Source organism: Canis lupus, chromosome 3 (assembly GCF_048164855.1).
Source record: "Canis lupus baileyi chromosome 3, mCanLup2.hap1, whole genome shotgun sequence".
NCBI lineage: Eukaryota > Metazoa > Chordata > Mammalia > Carnivora > Canidae > Canis > Canis lupus.
In genome coordinates this window covers 38,243,385-38,260,497 of record NC_132840.1, presented here as the reverse complement: position 1 = coordinate 38,260,497, position 17,113 = coordinate 38,243,385, and the positions used below count along the sequence as shown (strand labels likewise).

At 41.9% G+C, this 17,113-nt stretch overlaps 1 long non-coding RNA gene across 1 annotated transcript; it reads left to right on the top strand.

Moving 5' to 3' along the window:
• Positions 1–292: 292 nt before the first annotated feature.
• LOC140630389 (uncharacterized) lies at positions 293–16,184 on the top strand. Its single transcript, XR_012028160.1, has 2 exons — positions 293–566; positions 14,061–16,184. It is a non-coding gene; the product is annotated as an uncharacterized lncRNA (long non-coding RNA).
• The last annotated feature ends 929 nt before the right edge of the window (positions 16,185–17,113 follow it).

Here is a 17,113-nt window from a genome sequence, read left to right as displayed (position 1 = left end):
AAGATTAAGCAGTTGGCATAGTGGCTGGCACTTCCTAGGCACTCAATGGGTGTCTATTATGATTTTTATTATAGCAGAGTTTAGTTAGTATACATTAAATAAATGGATTACTAAATTTATTATCTCATACAATCTCCAATGCAACCAAAATATCCAATCCCCACCATACACATTCCAAATATACCGGGAAGGAATACTTTTCCCATTTCATAGATGAAGAAATTGGGAGTGAATGAATGTCTAACCCACTCAGATTGCTGTGTCTCCTACCACCTCCCAGCAGCCAAAGCAAGGCTGTCCACCCAGAGAGCTGGGAGCCTTGGGCCCTGGAGAAACGATCCTGGCTTTCTCTCCAACTTTCCATCTACGGAGGATTCCTGCCAATAGCTGCCTGCAATTCGTTCTGTGTCAAACACAGTCTGAGTCCAGGTGCTACAGGAGTTTGTAAACACTGGGCCTGCTGGACTCTGTCCCTGAAGCCCCCAGCTTCCCAGAACCCATGGCCCCAGTTCCTGTTCAGCTGCTGCTCTTTCTGTAAGGCTCTACAAGCCCCACTGCTCCTTCTGGTAAGTGCAGGGGCCAGGAGGGAGGTTCCACTTTCATATTCGCTACCACACCCACATGAGGGACATTTCTCAGCATGGAGGGGAAATTTCCTCTCTCTTTAGGCCTAACCTCAAGCCTGCTCCTGTCTCCTCATTTTTTCAGGACATACTTAGTTTCACACTGAAGCTCAGGTCCCCTTAAGATCTTAACTTGAATCTGTCTCAGAAACGAGGGAAAATTAATCCCTGCTGAGCTCCGGTTAGAAGCCTGCCCCATGCTCAGGTGTGTTTACATACACTCTATGCACCCTGCCCCATGCCCCTTCATGGTGGGCATTACCTCTATTTTATAGATGTGGGGACTGAGATTCACGGCGCTGAAATCACTAACTGTGGGAATGTTCAAATGGGAAAACCTAAGCATTTGAGCTGTAGAAACAGTTGGAGGTCACTTCGGAACAGAAGTCCTCAAATGGAATTAATCTTTGCTGCTTCTGTACCACATGCACAGCTCTATGATTTTGCTTCCTGTAATCTGCATGTTTCTTTGTGTCCATATCTGTCTCTTCTACTTGACCGTCCCTCCTCAAGGACAGAGAAGATGACTCACTCATATTCTTCGCCCGGGCCAAGCCTATAGCCTGAGGCAGGAAGCAACTGTTGCTCTGATAAGTTAAAGCAGGCCAGTGTGCCTCAGGGTAGGGAAGTAGTGGAGGAAAGATGTGAGGTGAGGTTAGAGAAAAAAGCAAGACCACATCATGCAGGCCAAGGATGGGGCCTGAGAATCTGTATTATTAGCAAGATCCCAGATGTGGGTGTAAATGCTGTAGATACTGCTGGTCCCTGAGAACCACTGGTTTTAGGGTAAGAGAGGAGGGAAAGAATAAGTAAGACTTAGTCTTATCCTTAAGGAGCTTTCATGTCATGGGAGCACAATGTGAAGAGTGAACTTCCAGACAGGTGGATGCATCTCCATTGTGACAACCCAGGGAGGGGCATCTCCTCAGTGCAAGGGTGTAAGGGAAGATCAGAGGAAGTTTTCTGGAAGAGGGAACTCTTGAATTGAGTCATAATATTTATGTAGGAGCTAACCTGGTGAAGGAGTTCAGCAGGAAGGATGGGAAGAAGTATTTGAGGTAGAAGGCACAGCTTAAGCAAAGTTAAGGCGGTGAGAAATTGGAAGATGTGTTTGAACAATTGGGACCAAGAGACTCCCAAATAAAGCAGATTAGGTAAAAACTATCACAAAAGGCTTTGCATGTCCTACAAAGTAAGGAGTTTAAATTTTATCCTGTGAAGCAGAGGTTTGTAAGTTTTTTAGGGGTGGGGTGAAGATGTCACAAACTGGCCTGAGACTCTAATCAAAGTTAATGTGCACACGGATAGAACCAGAGTGTACATTTCAGGGTTTCCACAAATTCCCTGATGCCTATCCATGAACTTCAAAAACAAAACAAAACAAAAATTCCTACAATGATGATGGGTTTTAAGCAGGCAGGTGTCCTAATTAGACTTTATTTTAAAAGAATCTCTTGGTGGCTATGCAAAGAATTGACTTGAGCAGGGGCAACCAGGCACAGAAAAGCTAGGGGTTGGGACGCCTGGGTGGCTCAGTGGTCTTTGGCTCAGGGCGTGATCCTGGAGTCCTGGGATTGAGTCCCACATCAGGCTCCCTGCATGGAGCCTGCTTCTCTCTCTCTGTCTGTGTCTCTGCCTCTCTCTCTCTCTCTCTGTCTCTCATGAATAAATAAATAAATAAAATCTTAAAAAGAAAAGAAAAGCTACGGGTTAATAGTCTGGGTAATAGGTCACAAATAGTGGTAAGAGTGGGGACCAGTTTAACACCTGTACACAAGCATTAGGTTGGTAAAGGCTAAGACAAGACTTGCTTTTTAGCAAGGTCACTCTGTTCAATTCAAAAAGCATTGCATGGGAGCTGAGCTCAGAGAGGCTGTCTTTGCATGGCTTGCATCTAGGCCATCTAGGCTGATGGGTAGTGTAAGCCAGCTAAGCAGGAAGGAGCCATCTCCACCCTCACCCCACCTACTGGAATCTGCTGGTCATCGGTCAGTTGAGTCCCAGATATCCTATGCCTTTGAGGGCCGGAAGCCAAGGACGTGAAGGAAGGCAGCACTTCGATGAGCCGGGGAGAGGTCGCAAGGGTAAAGCAGGGTAGTAAATTTTTGGGAGGCAGCCGGGGTGTCATTCCTTCCAAAGGTTTTGCAATAGCTCTAGGAAGCAGACACAGCTAAGATGATTATCTTTTTGTACAGATGGGACATGGAAGGCCAGAAAAGGTGAGGACTTGCCAAAAGACACAAGGAAACATGAGGAAACACTGAGACTAGGACCCCAAGAACACTGGACTCTATGCCAGTATCTTGCCTTAGGTTGGCCCTGCTGTGAATTTTGCTGTGGCTATTCCTGGTGACTCTAGATTCCTGTAATTCTGTGGTTCTAGCAAAAGAATCGCCATCATTAGCTCAATTCCTTTGGTTTCTTTTGATCTATATTTGCCCTTATACCCCAAGACCTTACCCTTAATAACCTGTGGAGCTTGGAGCCAGCCCTGTGGCCTCTCTGCCTTGAATTTTCTCTTCATCTGTAAAACAAGAGAATTACACTAAAGAAATGTTCCTCAAGTCTTTTCCTTGTCTGGATTATAGAGGCTCTGCAAAGCCTCCTGAGACCCCAAATTCTGTCCCAGCTTTGAAGTTGACAACATGATTCTCATAGTCCAATGCCTTTTACATAAGGTTAACAGGGAATAACAACAGGGATAATGAAAATAATAACATTTTTTTCTTCCCCAAGGCCAAACGCTGATCTAAGCACTTAAAAGCTTTGGAACAACTTTGTAAGGTATGGCTATTATTAACCCCATTTCATAGATGAGAAAACTGGAATCACACGGAGAGATTACATTTTTTAATACAAAGTCATATGGCTAGCAATCTGTGGAGCTGGAGCTCAAACCAAGCAATTGCCTCTGGGTCCATGCTTTTGATCCCCAGGAGCTGAGTAGTGAGGGATTAAAGATACAGGGAAGGAATGGCAAACATCAAGTGATCTCTCAGTGATGGGAGGCTCAAGTCCCCCCCGGGGGGCATATTCTAACATTATTCTCATTTTGCAAGTTGTGCTCTGTCACACTACCTCTCACCACCTGGAAGGGAAAAGACTTGTAAGAAGTTTAGTGACTTGTGGAAGGAGTGACCAGACTCAGCAAACAGAAATATAGGACACCTGGTTAAATTTGTACTTCAGATAAATAATAAGTAATTTTTAGGGTATCTCATGTAACATTTATAACAGGCTTATACCAAAAATGTTTTCATTGTTTATCTGAAATTCAAATTTGGGCTTCTGTATTTTATCTGGCAAATCTACTTCCAGCATAGCAAAATAAGGATAAGTGACAGCAAGTCCTCCTTGGAGGCTGAATGAGCATTACTATTTTGTTCACTCTCTCAGAAGGTTGGCATGATGGGCTTGGCTGAGTCATTTTCAAGGGAAAGAAACGACCTGTCCTCCCTCATCTCGGTTGGGAAGTCTTTTGGGGCCTCCAAAGTCACCCCTGCAGGAACAGGGGCAAACCTGTTCCCTGCAGGAACAGCCCTTTGAACTGGAGCAGAACTCCCTGGAATGACCTGGAACAGGCCGTGTTCACTGACCGCGCACATCCCTGGCTCGGTCCACAACTCGGAAAGTGACTTAAACAGTGATCGTCTTCCTCCCCCCCCCCCCCCCCCCGACATATTCCCAGAGCCCTTCTGGAACATTTGGGACTTCAAATACTAATTACTGCTTCTCTCTGACCCCTAGTAACTTACTCTGTGATAATTAGAGAAAAATTAAGAAAAGCATATAGTAAATTTTCAATAAATATAACTTGTACTTTTTTCTTGCATTTTATCAGGAGTCGAAGTGGGTCATTTACTTGGGCTTTCCTCCTACTGAATGTTATGGAGTTTTGGGAGAAGAAAACCAATTCCCAATGATTGTCTGACCTTAACAACATGCTGTGAATTCCCAAAAATCCCACCCCCCTCCCCAGGAAATTGGTTTTGAAATATAAATATGTGGGGTTACTCCACATCATAGACATCTGTGCTGAAGTTTACTTTCTCATGCCTGGCATCCCAGTCAGACCCCATGGTTTGACCAAACTCCCACCTCATCACAACCTGACCCTCAGGTTCCACCCGCCCCTCTCTCCCACTCTCTTCCACCCTTGCCTTATGTGGAGTGGTTTCTATCAACAGAACATGATTCAGCTCATTAGGAAACTGGCCTCTCACATACTTTCAATCTGCTTTGTCTTCCCTGATTACCAAGATATCCCATATCAAAGCGTGTTTAGATGAAATGCATTTGGGTGGGTGTACCCTGGCTGCCTCAGCAAAAAATATTAGAGCAGCCACCCAGAGCATAGGTGCAACATGCACAAAATATAGATTAGCATCCCAAAGCAAAGAAAAACTTTTACAATATATTGTGTTAATATTCTTAAATGTGTATATTTATAGGCAACCCAATTAGGCTCAAGGGAAAGGTCATAGTATTTCCTTGAAGAGGAGAATTCATTTAAAAAGGACTTAGAACAGAATAAAACCAAACTCTTTCTTGGGTTTTATAGCTTTGTGGGCTGGGGAGCAACTATGCCTTTCTCCTCACCTTTCCTCAGGCACAGCCCTTCTTAGTGTGGGACTATGAAGGATGGTGTCTCAGCTTGTTTTCTGAATAGCTTTTTAGTGGAAGCCACTAAGCGGTCTTTTTTAGCCAGACGTGTTTTTGGCTTTGTCAGTTAGAGCCTGAATATTCCCATTACCATTTTCCTCATCGTCCCATGACTGAGAGTCACTGATTATTTATTTTGTGCCAGAAATTTTCCTAAAAATTCTATATGAATTATCTCATTTAATTTCATAATAATCTCCTATAAGAGGTACATTTTTTAAAAATTAAGCTTTCATTTTCTTAGATCAGTTTAAGGTTCGAGGTAGAATTGAAGGAAAGTTATGGAGATGTCTCATATATCCCCTGTCCCTTCACATGCATCGGCTCCCCTTTACCAACATCCATTACCAGAGTAATATATGCATCACCATTAATGAGCCTACACTGACACATCCTAATTACCCAAAGTCCACAGTTTCCCCCTGATATCGTACATTCTATAGGTTTGAGCAAATGTATAATGACATATATCCATCATTATAATATTATATAAAGCATTTTCACTGCTTTAAAAGTTCATGCTACACCTATTCACCCTTTCCTCACCATCCCAACCCCTGGCAACCACTGATCTTTTTACTCTTTCTATAATTTTGTCTTTTCCAGTTGTCATATAGTTGAACTCAGATAGTAGGTAGTGTTTGCAGATTAGCTTCTTTTGCTCTGTAATATGCACTTAAGGTCCCTCCAAGTCTTTTCATGGCTTGATAGCTCATGTCTTTTTAGCACCGAATAATAGTCCACTGTCTGGATGTACCACAGTTTGTTTATCCATTCACCTACCAAAGGACATCTTCCTTTCTTCTAAGTTTTGGCAATTGTGAATAAAGCTGCTATAAATGGTCATGTGCAGGTTTTTGGATATAAGTTTTCAATCCTTTGGCTAAATACCAAGGAGTGCATTTGGGGGATCATATGAGAAGAGTATGGGGCAGCCCGGGTGGCTCAGCGGTTTAGCACCGCCTTCAGCCCAGGGCCTGATCTTAGAGACCCAGGATCAAGACCCATGTTGGGCTCCTTGCATGGAGCCTGCTTCTCCCTCTGTGTCTCTGCCTCTCTCACTGTGTATCTTATGAATAAATAAATCTTTAAAAAAAAAAAGAGTATGTTTAGTTTTGTGAGAAACCTCCGAACTATCTTCCAAAGTGGCTGTGCCATCTTGCATTCCCACCAGCAATGAATGAGAGCTCCAGTTGGTCCATAGCCTCACTAGTGTTGGTGTTGCTAGTGTTCCGGATTTGGAGCATTCTAATAGGTATATAGTGGCATTTCATCATTGTTTCAACTTGCAGTTTCTTGATGACATATGATGTGGGTCATCTTTTCATTTGCCACCTATAGATCTTCCTTGGTGAGGTGTCTATCAAGATCTTGACTCTTTAAAATCAGGTTATTTGGTTCCTTATCATTAAGTTTTAAGAGTTCCTTGTGTATTATGGATAATAGTCTTTTATCAAATATATCTTTTGCAGATATTTTCTCAGACAAGGAAAGGAAACTCAGACAGTTTCCAGTCTCTGGCTTGTTTTCTAATTCCCCTGATATTGTCTTTCACAGAGCAGAAGTTTGTAATTTTAATGAAGTCCAGTTTATCAATTATTTCTTTCATGGATCATGTCTTGGGTAATATAAGGCATCTAAAAAGCATCACCATGCTCACGTCTATATTTTCTCTTATGTCACCTTCTAGGCATTTTATAGTTTGTATTTTGTATTTAGGTCTATGATCTATTTTAGCTAAATTTTGTGAATGGTGTAAGGTCTATGTCTAGGTTCACTTTTTTTTTTTTTGCACGTGTATGTCCAGTTGTTCCAGCACAATTTTTTTAAAAGACTAAATTTGCTGCATCGTATTGCCTTTGCTCCTTTGTCAAAGGCCAGTTGATTATATTTCTGTGGGCCTATTTCTGTGCTCTTTATTCCATTTCATTGATTTGTCTATTCTTTTACCAATACCACACTATCTTGATTACTGTGGCTTTATAGTTAAGTCTTGAATTCAGGTAGTGTCAGTCTTCCAACATTGTTCTTTTCCTTCAGTATTGGCTATTTTGATTCTGTTGCTTCTGCACATCAACTTTAGAATCAGTTTGTTAATATCATAAAAATACCTTGCTGAGATTTTAATTGGGACTGCATTGAATATATAAATCAAGTTGCAAAGAACTGACAACTTGGCAGTATTGAGTACTCCTATGAACAAGGATAGCATCTTTCCATTTATTTAGTTTTTCTTTAATATCTTTCATCAGAGTTGTATAGTTTTTGTCATATAGATTTTGTATATCATTTGTTAGATTTATACCTAAGTATTTCATCTTGTCAGATACCAATGTAAATGGTATTATATTTTTCATTTCAAATTGCATCTGTTCATCACTGATATGTAGGAAGACAATTGACTTTCACATACTGACCTCATGTTTTGCAACCTTGTGATAATCACTTATTAGTTCCCAGAATGTTTTTGTTTCAGATTTTCTACTTAGATGATCATGTTATCTGTGTACAGTTGGTTTTGTTTGTTCCTTGTCAGTCTGTTTACTTGTTTTTTCCTTTCCTTGTCTTATTACTTCTTTCAGTACAATGTTGAAAAGGAGTGGTAAGAGGGGATATCCTTGCCTTGTACCTGATAAAGTGGGAAAGTCTCAATTTACTCACCATTAAGTAAGATGCTAGGTGTAGGTTTTTTGTAGATATTCTTCATATTCCTAGTTTGTTGAGAGTTTTTATCATGAAGGAGTATTAGAGTTTGTCAAGTGATTTTTTTCCTGCATCTATTGTATGATCATGTAATCATGTGATTTTTCTTTCTTACCCTGTTGATGTGATAGAGTACATGGATTGATTTTTCTAATGTTCAACCTGTCTTGTATATCTAGGATAAAACCCACCTGGCAAGTGACATATAATTCTTTGTATATGTTGTTGAGTTCAATTTGCTAATATTTTGTTGAGTTTTGCCTTTATGTTCAAGGCAGATATTGGTCTGTAGGCTTTTTTTTTTTCTCTTGTAATGTCTTTTTCTTTTCTTTTCTTTTCCTTTCTTTCTTTCTTTCTTTCTTTCTTTTTTTTTTTTTTTTTTTTTGATATTAGGGTAATTCTGGCCTCATAGAATGAGTTAGGAAGTATTTACTCTGCTTCTATTCTCTGAAAGTGATCATGTAGAATTGATATAATTTTTAAAAATGTTTTGTAGAATTCAATATTGAACCTATTGGTCTGGTGCTTTGTGCTTTGGGAAGTTATTAATTATCTATTCAATATATTTAATAGACATAGCCTATATCCAATTCAAATTATCTATTTCTTCTTGCATGACACATTTTGGCAAATTGTGTCTTTTATGGAATTGGTTCATTTTATCTAGTTTATCAAATTTGTGGGTATAGAGTTACTCATAGTATTCCTTATTTTCCTTTAATATCCATAGGATCTGTAGTAAAGTTCTAAGAGGTACAATTTTTTTTTTAAGTAAACTCTACACCAGTCTAGGCCTTGAACTCACAACCGTGAGCCAACTAGGTACCCCCTGAGAGGTACAATGTTTAATCTTCATTTTAGGGATGAGGAGACTGAGAGCTAACAAGATCAATTGATATGCCCAGGTTCATACAGCTAATCAAGGGAAAACAGATGTTAAAACCCCAGACTATCTAACCCAAGGCTGGCACATTTAACCATGGTGCCCCTTACTTCCCAGGAGTTGACAGTAAAGCAGTTTGGGCAGTAAAGCAGTTTGAACATTCTAGGTACTTGGTAACTATGTGACTAAGGAAATCAAACAGATTCATTCATTTTAAAAAGCCCCTCCCAAAACTCTCCTGGATAGGCAGAGTAGATCCATTCCTCCTCTTTCTACTTCTCTGCTCTTGAAGGCATTTATAAGTCTGAACTCCTTTGAGGAGATGAAAGGGCACAATGCAAAAGAGAAAATAAAAAAAAAATGATGTCTGAGATGGACTAAATTATGGCATAAAATTTAACCAGCTGTGTAGAGACGGGACAGAAACCTTACTTCTCTAAAACTTAGTTTCCTTACCTATAAAATGAGCACAATTCCATTTGCTTCACAGGATTGTCAAGAAAGTTAACTAGAAAAACTTAGCCTGCATTCAGGCATTTAATATTGTTTGAGCACCTCTTATGTGTAGAGGCCATTAAGAACTTGATAAATAAATAAAAAAAAAAAAGAACTTGATAAATACCCATTAACATCCTTTACAGACAGATTTTATACTCCAGGCTTTACATTCCCAGGACCCAGCAGAAAGCCTGAAAGTCTGTGTTCATGAAACGTGGAGCATATGATGCTTACATAAATTAATGAATGAGTGCAATAAAAGTCAAAACTCCTTGACAAGGCATACACGCCCATCAAGTATATCTTCCTGGCCTCATCTATCACCCCTCACCTCCAGCTACACATGGCTAACTGGTATTCAACAAACAAGCCATGTCCTTCCATGTCTTAGCATCAACACAGTGTTCATATAATTCTTTTTGTCCTGAATAACTGCCACTTCCCCCTTTTCCCACCTGGCAAGCTACCCGTTAGTCCTAGTTTTACCTTATGGAACATTCAGAGTAAGTCTGCTTGCCAGTCTTTCAAATAGTTGAAGTTAGTTTTTATGACTCTCTTCCTGGTCCTATAGCTCAAATAGCTTCTAGCTCAAAACCCCCTCCTCCTTGTAAATAACTCTTCTTGGTGATGGTTTCTGAATTCCATACCATCTTGGATACTCCCTGCTTTGCCAGTTGCCTCTAAGTCATTCATTCACTGAATATTTATTGAGCACTTACTAAATATAAGATAAACCAGATTTTGTCATTAGAATATAAGTTTATGAGATTTATATTTCAGTAAGAGGGCCTGGACAACAAATAAAAAAAACCATGTGTTGGAAAGAAAATTAAAGTGCACAGGTGAGGATAGAAGGAGAGTGAAGTTTATATACAGAGTGTTCAGGGGAAACTTCTCTGATAAGATCCAATTTGGACTGGATCCTGAAGGGAATGAGGGAGCGAACCACGTGGGTACCTGGGGGAAGTATATTCCTGGTAGAGGAAAGAACAAGTACAAGGACCCTCAGGCAAAAGTGTCTTGAATGTCTGTGGCAGTGTAGGGAAGCCCATGCAATGGAGCAGAAGGGGGTAGGAGAAAGAGCAGTTGAGGTTCTAAAAGGAAGTGTCAGCATATCATGAAGGGCCTTAAGGACAATTAAAAGAATATTATTTTAAGTGAGATGGAAATGTAACGGGGAGTTGACCTGAATCACGTGATGACTTCACTCTGGAAACTTTACAAAAATTGGGTATTAGAGGAGCAAGTGTGGAAGAAGAGAGACCCATTTGGATGAAATTGCAATAACTACAGCAGGAGAAAATGATGACCAGAGCCACGGTACTTATGCTACAAATGTGTAGAACTGCATTAGAATTCTAGGTGTGCTTTGAAAATATTGCCCACCACATTTGTTAAAGGATCAAGTATGGGACATGAGAGTGTGTCTCAGTCTCCATATCTACAAAATAGGGATAATAATTGCACTACACTGATGTTAAACTTTGCAGTGGATGATCAAGAAACATGAATTTTATCTCTCAGCAATACAGAGAGCCTTGATTGGCAGTGATCACAGGACCATTAATCATAGTAGATTATTGGAGGTTTGGATGGGAAAGAAAGATGATGAATTTTAAGTACCCATGGGACTCCCAAAGGAGAGGTTCCATTGCAAAGTATACAGCACGATTTGAGATGAAAGCTCCAGATGTAGTTTGGAGTGAAAGTGTGGGAGATGTCATAGTATATAGGTAGCAGCTGAAACCAATGGAGTACGTCAAGAATAGCATTCTTTCCCATTTCTACAGCAATACTGTGGAAAATTCATGGGACTAATATAATTCTTAAAGAGAAAATCACAAGATAATTAAAAATAGAATTTAAAATGTGGTTATCATATGAAAAGATGGAATAATTACTACAGAATACTAGGCTGAAGGAAGCCAAGGAAACAGCTAACATATAGGCATGAGTTTGCTGGTAATGTACTGTAAAAGGAAACTGAGAATCGGTAATCAAGAAAAGGAGGACATTTTAGGCAACATGGATATAAATCAGAGACTTGAGCCCTCACCCAGGTCTTTTCCTTAGTCTACATTAACCACTTTTTTAGCACTAGCCATGTAATTGTCATTGATTTGAATGAGCTGAAAGCACATCTAGTTGGTCAGCATTTCTGCAATTATGGATATGCTGGCTTTGGGCAGATGCTTGGGCCACAGGAGCCCTGAGGGACAGGACACATGTGGTAAATTCCATGCAAAATATGATATTAGTATTTCTCCATCTACCATAGGTACCTTGAAATCTGGAGAACTGGGCTCTGCCCTGGCTCTGTCATCACCCAATGGCATCTGTGAGTTAAGATGATTGATCTGCTCTCTACGCTTGCATAACCATGTGCAGTTCTGGCCTCACACTATGTGAAGGTCACCAATGCACTGTGATTCCTTAAGAGGGATTCCAGGATAAGCCAGGGGGGATGGGTACCTGGAAAACTTGTCATAGAAGGATGAACCAAAAGATATAGGGACTTTTTTCCTTTGCACAGGGCATAGGAGATTCAAGTTGGATGTGATAACATCTTCAAATGTTTTAAAAGCAACTATTTAGATGAGAAATTTACTTGCTCATCTTCCACACTAATATATGAATGTGTAAAGGAGACGTACTTTGGTTTATCATTATAAAAGATATTTCTAATAATCTGTGCCATCCAACAGTGAAATGAGCTGCCTCTGGAGGAGGATGACTGATGCAACCCTCTTAGCTTGGATGCATGTATCAGATCTGAGATTGGACTGGATGAATAACACCCCCTTACTACCTCACTGCTCCCTTCGGTCATTTCTCCCTTCTTGCCTCTGTGGTCCTTCGGCTACCTCTCAGAGGAAGAAGCCTACCTGGACTTTCACTAAGTGGCAGTCAAGCCTTAGATCCCTTTGTCTGCTAAGATGAAAACTGTCCATTCAACCTAAGATATTCACTCTTGCGAGTGATTAATAGGGGAGGCAAATACCTCTCATACCTCAGGGCTACCAGGGACCATGTGGTAACTGACCTCATCTGGGCACCGAATGGCACCCCATCCCCCTGAGGGTTACTTTTCCCTGGTGCAGCCCCAGGTCAAGGCCGATCAATTTTGCTTTGAGGGAAGGAATGTGAGGCATGTCCTTTGTGAAGGCCCAGAACAGATGTTATGTTGTTCTTTCATGACTGCGTTTGCTAAGGCAGGCCCTTGGAAGTCAAGGGAAGCTTTGCTGGGGAAGCCAATCTAGAGATGATCAGGCCCCCTCTCGGACATAAGGGGAAAGTCCAGGGGTAAGTGGAGGAGGATGAGCTATCCCAGAAACTGAGAGGAGTATAAAGGAGTTTCAAAGCCAGAAAGAACCTAACAAAGCCAAATTGTTTGACTCCTTGATTTTACGGATGGAGAGGCTGAAGATCAGACAGTGACATCCTTGGAGTCATGCAGAGAATCATCCCCATCAGGACTGGGAATAGAGGAAGACACTGGCATAGCCCTAAGAGTAATCTCTCCTTAAATTTTGCATCCTAGGCACCTTGCTTGCCTCACCTTGGTGTTGGCCATGAACCCCATCTAGTGCAGGCCAGAGAATATTTGCCACAAAGTCCCTCCAGGGAGATTCTATCCATGGAAGGTGCCATGTCAGCAGATGGTCCTACTTCAGCTGAACCAGGGAGAAGCCCTGCCCACAGGCAGCCAATATGCAGTCTGGCCAGCTGGTGGGGGTGGTCTGGTGTGGGCAGCTGTCTCATCAGGGCCTGAGGTGATTTAATCTGACAATCAGATTTTCCCTTCAGAATCTAAATCAGCAATAAGGAGAGATGTTCTTTAGCAGTTAAGAGAAAAAGTCAAGGACATTCTTGCTTCTTAGTTCTGTTGCTTTCATTGTCCCCATTCCCTTGATGCCTGAGGAGGGAGATAGGGGTGACCAGTCCTGTATTTCTCCCAATTTCTGCCTGTCGCTGATGGGTGCACCCCTTGTGCCATTGGTTAGACTCTCTACCACAACTCTGGGGGCCACCTGCCTCCCCATTCATCCTTTAAAGAATGTTCAAACCAGCTCCTTTTTGCTATGTATAAGGTGATCAACACCTGGTCTAGCCGCTTACATCTTGGCAGGGGAGGCAGATGCAAGAGATATGACTATATTTACCACTTGATAAATAAAATGATGGAGAAAAATCAGGACCAGGAAATGGCACATAATCCATTTAACAGAACCAGGAATGAATACAAAGAGGGCTTCCTGGAGGAGATGTTACCTGAAATGAGTTTTACAGGGATGAGCAGGATTTTGCCAATTGAAGAGCAGGGAAAAGGAATTCCAGGCTTGATCAAGGTACAGAGCAGAGGACCAGCAGGCCATGTGCAGAAGAACTGCAAGTAGTCTGACAGTTGTATGAATTTTAAGTCAGAGCATAGCAAGAAGGAGGCTAATCCTTATAAACCAGACTAAGGAGCTTGGACTTCATACTCCAAATCAGCTCTCATCTGCTGGCAGTCCAAGGCTACACTCAGTACCAGGACAAGTTTTATTTGGCTCACAGAGGATTTTACAGAATTCTGAGATTGAATGTCTTTAGACAGCCATGCTTCAGTTCATGCTCCACAATCCTCACCGTTCTCCATGGCCTACCCATGGTCCTGGCACTCATTTCTGTTTTCTTTTTGTCTTCTGCAGGCTCTCAGGCTGTGGCCCCTGTTCTGGATGGTGGAGAGTCTCTGATGAATTTTTGGCAGCCATTATCAAACCTCTGCTTTACAATAATTCCTTTGGTGGTAATGAGGAAGAGTTTGTAGGTAGGGGCATTCTGAAGGCAGAAGAGTCTTTTGGAAGCCATTGCAATAATCTAGGCAAAAAAGGTGTCAAGGGCCTGAAATTATGCCATGGAGGAGGGCATGGTGAGCATGGAGTGATGGCTCACTATTCTCTATTGTGTGTCCTTGAGGCCTGGGGAAATGTGAGACAGATTGATGAACCTGGAGCCAGCAATTCTATATCCAGTGCCACTTTAAATGAAGAATGTGAGAGTCTCTTACCTACTGGGCACTTCCTATGCCCCAGAGGCTTAATATCCATCATCTCTTGAAATGATCCCAACAACACTGTGGAGCCTTTACTGCCTCTCCTCCACCATTCTACTATGGCTAAAAGAGGTTAGGCAATGCCCATGGAAAGTTGATGCTAAGTGGTTGGCCTGGGAATTCTGATCCAGAGTTAGCGGGGCTGCAAAGCTGGGGTCCATTCCTTTCATAGACTTCACACACTGCCCAGTGGATTTGTCTGGACATTGTTCAGAGGCCATCACAGTCATGTTTTGGGGAGTTGGCCCAGTAGAAAATTAGTATGGACTTTGGAAGCCACAAGACAGAAAAAAAGACCTGAGGATAAGCTACCCAAGAGGACAGGTGGAAAATACATGTTTGGAGCTTATGTACTTAGGTTGGCAAAGCCCTGCTACCTTTCTTTCAAAAACTAAGAAAAAAAAATCTAAATTGTGTATGTATTAGGACACAAATGCCAAAGCAAGAGTAGGTGTTGCTCTCTGGGATCTACTGGGACCAAAATGTCTGAAGTGGAAACTAGGCTGGAGAGGATCTTTCTGGAAGAGCCCCGTTTGCCCTGGACTAACAGCTCCTGCCTCCAGCTCTGCTCTTTTTGTCCTCTACCAGCTTTGAGGAGAATTAGAAAACACTGCCATGGTGCTAAAAGTCCTCGCCAGAGAGTCAAGCACTCCCTCTAAGGCAGTGGTTCTCAAAGTTTGGTTCCAGACCAGCAGCATCTCCATCACTTGGGCACTTGTGAGAACTGCAAATTCTCAGACACCACCTAAGCATCCTGAAGCAGATATTCAGGGCCTGGAACTAACGCCCAGTGTTTTAACCAGTCCACTACAGGATTGTGATTTGAGCCAACGTCTGAGAAGTACTGCAGGAAGTGATAATGTGACCATATGAATGTTTAATTGAATGCTTTAATGAATTTAAAATATTTTCCCCGCAATGTCCTGGTCTTCCTTCCTCCAAATGAGTCAAGAATTTCCCCCAACAATCACTTAAGGTCCAGCAGAATCACAGGCATGTGGCAGCCAAAGAGAGGCGTGGGGAGAGAGACCGTAGTAGGTTAGAATTCAAGTCCCGTGCTGGCTTGTTTCATTTTGTTTTTACTTTGGTTGTCCTGATTTCAGTTTCAATCTCACCCCCTCAGGCAAAGCATCTCAACCTTCTTGGGCTAGATTAGAGGCACCTGTCACATTTTCCTAGAATCATTCTTAGTTCCTGCTCATCGTCACAATGCTCATCACAGTTGCACGATCACCTGTTGACTGGCCCATCTATTGCACTGTAAGGCCAGGGAGGGGGGTGCCTGTACTCTTCTTTTTCATTCTTGTACCCCCAGAGTCTAGCTGAGGGAGAGTCGGTAAATATATGTTTAGTTAGCTGAACACCAAGCTCATGTTTGCTTACCAGGCCTTGTTACGCTGGTTTCCTCAGCTAGATTGTTTCTCTCCAGCTGGACCTGTGGCTTTGTCTATGTTCTTATTCCAGCCTTGGCTGCCAGGTCACCATCTCCTGACTATGCAACCCAACCCAAGCCCTGAATTGGTCTCTATCATCCCTGCTGCTTTGATTTCAGCAGAGCATTTATCACTATTTGACAGAGTATTAGATTATTTTATATTCTGACCCCTACACCCACACCCCTAGAGTGCAAGTTTCAAAATCAGAGGCTGGTCTCTCTTGCTCGACTGTGTAACCCCTGTACATGAAAACCAGCATATGAAAACCCAAAAAACGATTTTTGGATGATGCATGGCTTTTCACTGACTCATTTATTCAAACATGCATACATCATCTGTGTATGATCATTTTAGAGATGGAGAAAAATAAGCCCCAGAAGACAGTGATACGCCCAGGTCCCACTGCTTGTGGGTAGAAGAACTGCAGTTAGAATCTATAGCTTCTGGCCTTCAAGCTAGTCCTCTTTCCACCACATCAGTTACTTCTTTGCTGGACTGAAAAGGTTGGTATTTTTTTTTCTATAAGTTATGAGGGAGGGGGCTTTGAATATTTAAATCCTAAAGAAGTAGTAGGATGGGTTCGATTTTGCTAATAGGCTTGGTCCCTCTCACCTCCTTCTTGCCACATTGACTAGTCTTATTTCAAAAGCATCTGCTTTTCCATCTGTGGGTCACGAAGTCATCGCTGCACACCATAAATCCATCATCATCTTTCCTTGCAGCTGCATTAGATGACAGCACTGAATCACTTGTGCTGTGAAGATGCCAGGAGAGCCGATGCCGTCAAAGCAGATCAGTGGGAGACAGCCTGCCATTACCGGTGGCTGCACCAGTGTATCTGCACTGTGGCAAAGACTCCTCTACCCTGCCTGGCTGCTGTGGGGAAGGATACACTGGGCATGAAAGGATGTCACTTTGGGAGGCAGCTGATTTATGTGAGAGGATTAAATATGAATCCATATCAAGTTCAAGTCCTGCCTCATCAACCCAGAGCCTCATGAGCTTTAGAGAAAGGGAGGCTCTCTGCTATAAGTTTGGACCAAAAGGAGACCAACACTCTTCATTGAAGCATCTTCCACAGTAGCAAAAAAAGCAGGGGATTATGATACCAACTTTAGTGCTTTCTTTGTACTATTAACATTAGACTAAAATAGGTAGGCATAACTAGATTCTCATAATAAGTTGGTTAGAAAAATTAGGTTACAAAATATAA